This window comes from Octopus bimaculoides, chromosome 4 (assembly GCF_001194135.2).
Source record: "Octopus bimaculoides isolate UCB-OBI-ISO-001 chromosome 4, ASM119413v2, whole genome shotgun sequence".
Taxonomy (NCBI): Eukaryota; Metazoa; Mollusca; class Cephalopoda; order Octopoda; family Octopodidae; genus Octopus; species Octopus bimaculoides.
Window position 1 is genome coordinate 91,824,567 of NC_068984.1, and position 6,678 is coordinate 91,831,244.

Sequence of the window (6,678 nt, forward strand, 5' to 3'; positions counted from 1 at the left end):
TCAGCTGTTGACTACCAGTGAACTAAGGTAACACCTCTTATTTTTCGAGCGTCTTCCGGAGTATTCGAGCGGTTCTAAGCAGTGCTGTTTTCTGCAAGCGCTCAACCCTTTATGCAGCCCCTATTTGTTCCACGTACTTCTCGAGATTTTTACTCACTGTTCCAAGGGCTCCAACAACTATTGGTACTAATGCTGCCTTTTTCATCGACAACTGCTTAACTTCCCAAGCTAACCTGTCATATCTCTCGACTTTTCTTTCTTCCTTATCGCATACCTTGTTGTCAGCTGGGCATGCTATATCTATGATCCAGCATAATTTCAATCTCATGGTCACACTGGATCATAAAATCCCATTAGGATCTTCGCATTTCTATTTTCGACAATGTCTTCAGGTTTGTGGTCGTATCAATTTTTTGCTCTGTCAAGTCCATACTTGTTGCAAAGTGTCCAATGGACAAGCCTGGCTATATTGTCGTGGCGTCTCCTATATTCCTTCTGGGTTAGTGGCGTACATTGGCTGGTAATATGCCATACGGTTTCACCGTTTTGTCCACAGATTCTGCACTTATCACTTTCTGCTGTGTTGTCTATTCTGTATTTTATGTAGTTTGTCCTTAGTGCTTGCTCTTGGGCAGCACAAATTAGAGCCTCTGTTTCTGCTTTTAAATCAATTTTAGTCATCCACAGCCATATTTATTCTCTGCCTGTCTTATATTCAACATCCCTATGAAATTGAACATGTATTCTTCTCTTTACCCACCTATTTTCAGTTTCTTTCGTTTTCAATTTCTTGTATAGTGCTTTATCTTTGCAACCTTTTATCCTACACAAGCCTGACCTTCCTACTTATAATATTAGCCGTTCTGTGGCATTTGTTACATACCATGCTATGTTGTTTTCCTCTGCTCTAATGCTGTGTTCGCATCCAATAAATCCTCTTACCCCTCTTTTTCTTGGTACATACAGTCTGTCTGTGTCACTTTTTGGGTGGAGTGACCCATATCTAGTTAGCAGCTTCCTTGTCTTTCAGACTAAGCTAAGCTGTTTAGTTCGTCTACTGTCCATGCTATTACCCCTGCTTCATATCTAAGGAGTGAAACCTCCCAGGTGTTGGTAGCTTCGATCTTATTCCGTCCGTTTAATTTTGACTTAAGGATCAGTCTTAGTCGGCGTAAGTACTCCACCTAAAATTTTTCTATCATTTCTTTCTCCATCAATTTATCCATTTCCAAAACCTCCAAGTACTTATAGCCAGTATCTTCTATCTGCTTCATAACCTCTCCCGACGGTATCGTTAACCCGTCCATACATTTGATTTTGCCTCTCTTCAAGACACCACACTTTCTCAGTCCGAACTCCATTCTGATATCAGCACTAAAGGGATACACCGTATCAACGAGGGAACTGACTTGGGCTTCATTTTTACCATAAAGTTTGAGGTCATGCATGAATAACAAATGGTTGACTTTTTGTTGGTGGCTTTTGAATACACACCCAGCTTTTGCTTTCCCCAGAATCAGTGTCAGTGGTATCAAGCACAGTACAAAGATCAGTGGGGATAGGCAGTCCCTTGGAAGATGCCCCTCCTAATTTCTACTATCCCTAAACTTCTTCCGTATGCTGTCAGGTCCGTCCTCCAATTCGCCATACTTTTTCCAAGCAATCGCTCAACATTCGATGCAATCCCGGACAGGTTCATACACTCCATAATCCAAGAATGTGAGAAAATATCGTACGCCTTACGATAGTCAATCCATGACATGGCTAAGTTACTTTTCCTCTTCTTGCAGTCTCTGAGTACAGTTTTATCTATCAGGAGTTGATCCTTGGTACCTCTACACTTACGCTTTCATCCCTTCTGCTCATGTGGCATGACTTCATTTTTTTTCCAGATGTTCGTACATTGACTCTGCGAGTATTCCAGTCAATAACTTCCACATAGGTGGCAAACAGGATATCGGTCTGTAATTGTCTACCGTATTGCGTTTTCCGATGTTTTTCAGGCACAGCACTGACCTACCCAATGTCAACCACTCTGATGTTGCTTGGTCGGCATTTAACAAGGTGTTGAGTTGCGCAGCTATTCGCGCATGACATTCACCAAATCTTTTGATCCGGTTGCCTTGAACTCCATTTGATCCCGTGGCGTTGCAGTTGCTCATTTTTTTGCTGATTTCCTTCACTTCCCTAACTGAAATGACTAGTTTTGCTTGTTTTGGACAGACTACTGTTTGTTTCTGTTCTTGCAACCATTCAAAATCCTTCTTGTGCTCCTTGTTTTTGCTCCAGATGTCACTCCCAAACCTTTGACTTTCAATGTTATCTGGTATCAATATTTCATCTGTACCTCCTCCATTTATTTCTTTTTAGAATCTCTTCTGATCTACTCTGAATAACCTATTCTGATGATAACCCTCCCTTCTTTGGTCGTATCTTACCATCTTTGCTTTCTTTGCAACGAGGCGCTGTTTCAGTTCCTCCACCACTACTTTCAGGCCCTTTCTTTCAATATTATACTTCTTATTCAGCGTCCTGTATTTTTGTTCGCTTTTAAGCTCCTCTTTCGCTTTTCGGTCTAAGACAGAAATTTCCTTCGAGAGCATGTCTAACCCTGCCTGGATTCTTCTTTTCCACCGTGGATCTTTTTTTTTTGTCACTCCCATTATGTTTCTATTTCTTAACATCAACACCCACATTTTCTGCTACAACAATACTTGTTGCCTTGATCAAATTATTTGTTTCTGTGATGTTGTTTGTTCTGATGTATTTCAGAATTTCATTGACATTTTTCGTTTCTTGGTTCAATTTCCACCGATCAACCCTTTTAAGGTTGCAAATAATGTCGTTATCGTGAAGAGTTACGTCAAACCTTTTAAAAATATTATTATTATTATTATTATTATTATTATTATTGTTGTTGTTGTTGTTGTTGTTGTTGTTGTTGTTGTTGTTGTTGTTGTTGTTGTTGTCGTCGTCGTCGTTGTTGTTGTTATTATTATTATTATTATTATTAATATTATTATTATTATTGTTGTTGTTGTTATTATTATTATTATTATTATTATTATTATTATTATTATTATTATTACTACTACTACTACTACTACTACTACTACTACTACTACTACTACTACTACTACTACTAAGTGAGAAAGCAGTGCGTGCCATCAAAGTGACACTGGGGTATAGATATACGAAGCCCAGTATACCCATCAATACTACTCGTCTGATAAGGGTTCACTAAGCACATGCATCACAAGTATATGTGCGCAACATGGTGATCTCAAATCAAGGTAAACAACATATGACATTGCAGGTGACGCCCAGTTAGAATATTCTTCAGGTCGAGTAGCTCATTCCGCTCTGAAGGTCCCTGAATGAGGGTTGTTTAAGGATGATAAACTACACACATATGTTTCCAGACATGAATTATTCAAACCCCAAAGAATTCCTCACAACACATGGCTATGATGTTCCCCCACTGCTGCTCGTGACCAAAGATGCACATATCGTCAGCCACTGAGGGACATACTCAACTGGTTAAGGTCAAGCAACCAACAAGTAAATATGTGGTATTGAGCAGAATATTTGCTGTAACACATCTTTTATAGCAAGACAAATCTTGTACATGATAACACTACGAATCAGTTAAGATCAGAAGCCATAAGAGCCACCGCCTGGTACTGCATCAAGGCAATTATTAACATTATCATTATTATTATTATTATTATTATTATTATTATTATTATTATTATTATTATTATTATTATTATTATTATTATTATTATTATTATTATTATTATTCAGTAACCTTATTTTTATCGCGTGTTTTCACTGCACTACCGAGCGCAGCTCTGTGTGCCTTGGGTATGTGCTGTGGTTTGTTGTGGTGGTCTTATTTTCACTGTATTGAAAGTGTTTTACGTAGGATGTATGCGGTGTCAAGTAGTGCTATTTTCTGTATGTTATATATATTTGTAAGTCCTGGAGTTTTGTCTGAATGATTTTTTTATCATAACCTAATGCGCCTACTATAATAGGAATTGTTTCTGCTTTTAGGCTCCCCATTCGAGTTACCTCTATTTCCAGATCTTTGTATTTTAAAAATTTCTCCGTTTCTTTTAGAGGAACATTGTCATATATTGGTATTGACACATCAATTAGAAAGTACTTTTTTCTTGATGATCTCTGACAGCTACATCTGGCCTATTGGCCTTAATGTCTCTATCTGTGTGTATTGGCATATCCCAGAGTATGGTTGCTTTCTCATTTTCTGTGACCTTTTCTGGGGTGTGCCTATACCATCTTTTTTCTGTTGTTATTCCATAGTGTTGGCATAGCCTCCAGTGTATATAGGTCCCAGCTCTGTTGTATCTGAATATATTCCTTCTTAGCCAGGACTGGGCAGCCAGAGATAATATGATTTATTGTTTCATCCCTATCACCGCATATTCTGCAGTTACTTGTATTTCTTTTCATTATATGTTTTTGGTAATTTCTAGTGGGAAGGCTTTGATCTCATGCTGCAATTAAAAATCCTTCAGTCTCTACTTTGAGTCCTGAGCTTCTCAGCCATTGTTGGGATGTTGCTTTTGCTATTTATTTTCTGTTTAATTTAACCCAGTATTTGCCACGAGGGGGTTTTTCGTGCCATCATTTTATCATGATCCGTTGCTGTTCCAATTTTAGTTTGGATTTCAGTTGTTTTACAGCTTTTGTTGTTTCTTCTTTTTCTACATAATTGTTAGGTACTATGACTTCTTTTTTGTATCTATCAGCTTCCTTAAAAACTGAAGACAGTTTTTTTTTTATTTTGTTCGTGTTTTGTGGCTATTTGTATTAGTTTTCCTTGCTTCTGAAATAGGTATTCCTGTCGTTCTATGGTGGTTATTTTATACTAGTTTTCTAGCCTGTACCACCTTCAATACGTTATATATATAGCCTTTCTATGTCAGATGTTGGGTGGTGCATCCTAAATTCTGTCATTATTTTTCTTGTTTTCCTGTCTATTTTAATTACTTCATTTAGAGTCCAGTTAAAAATATTGTAGTTGTAACTTACAACTGAGGTGGCTAGAGTGTTGATACCTATTATCTTATTTCTCGCATTGAACTCTGTTTTCAGTATTAGTTTAACTCGTCTATCTTATCTTATCTTCTTTCTTATCTTCTCTTTCATTTGGGTGTGTTGTATCATATGTAGTCCATTGATTACTAAGTATTTGTATGACTGGCTTTGGTCTAATTCTCTTATGTCATTTGTTTTATCTTGTGTGATGTTGTTAATCTTGACTAGTTTTCCTCTTTTCAAGGTTGATTTGGCACATTTTTCTAAGCCAAATTTCATGTTTATTTCTTTGGTATGTCTACCCAGGATATAAGAACTGTAAGTTCCGCTTTAGTCCAGCATAAATATTTTGTTTTCCTTGAACTTTTGATTATATGTTCGAATCTGCAGGGCAGGTAACATCTACAAGAGTGCATGACTTTCGTCCCCTACCCCACTGAACAATATCAAGTCCATTGTGTTTTCACCAGATTGTTGCTTTTATTGGAATATTTCACCAATATTCCTTGTTTTTAAAGGTGTATACACTACGGTTCCGACATGCCTTTCATGTATCCGTCAAGGTAACGCTTCGAGGGAATATCATTGTAAATAGTTTTTGCAACTATTGATGTAGGTAGAACCTTGAAGACATTTGGGGGAAGCTGATGATGATGTAGGTGATATCTTCCACACTGGTATAGTATAAATGACATTTTCTATCACAATGTGGAAGTTTGATGGCTTCTCTGTCTCTCTTGCTTATCAGGTATTTAGTAGTTATCTCCAATTCCTGGATAGAAATACATCTGCGAATTCAAAGAGCAGCACAAGCATTTGGTGGTTTGGAGTCACCGCATTTTAAACATTAAATTGGAATTTTTTACTCCAGACACAGATGTTTTTGCGTCTGCAAGCATCACTTCAATTAAATCAATGATTCTGAAAAATCAAATGAGGTGGTCTGGCCATATTGTTCGAATGGCGGATAAACGCATACCCAGACAGCTGTTTCATAGCGAGCTTGAAGAGGGGAAATGCAATCGGTGTAAACCTAAAAAAGAACTTTAAGGACAGCATAAGGACTACCATAAATTCACTTGGAATGGATCCAAAGGCCATAGAAACCCTTGCTTCGGATCGAGCTGGATGGCGAACAAAAGAATGGAGTGGAGTGAAAGTGTTTGAGGCGGCCAGGATAACACATGAGAGATTTAAAGAAGAATGTTACGATCAAGAAGGTGGATCTCAGTGACCTTTTTGTGTGCACAGTTTGACAGACCATGCCGTTCTTTTGCTGGGCTCAAATCTCATTTGAGAATCCATAAAAAACGAACCTCCAATAACTATTCTGCCAGTATATCTGTGCACACCTTTCAATGCCGTGTATGCTATAAGGTCTGCAATTCTAACGGAAGCCTCAAAAGACATTTTAAGATACAAAAATGTCAGGACTTAACTGCAACTCTCCATGGTCCAAATCGGATATGCAATCTATGTGGGTGTCTTTTCAATGCAGTGGCTTTAAAAGGCCTCATCAGACCCTATGATGTGTAGGAACAAGAGGTGGTCAGACACTGCATAAGAAGACAACCACTATATATATATATACATACATATACACACATAAAT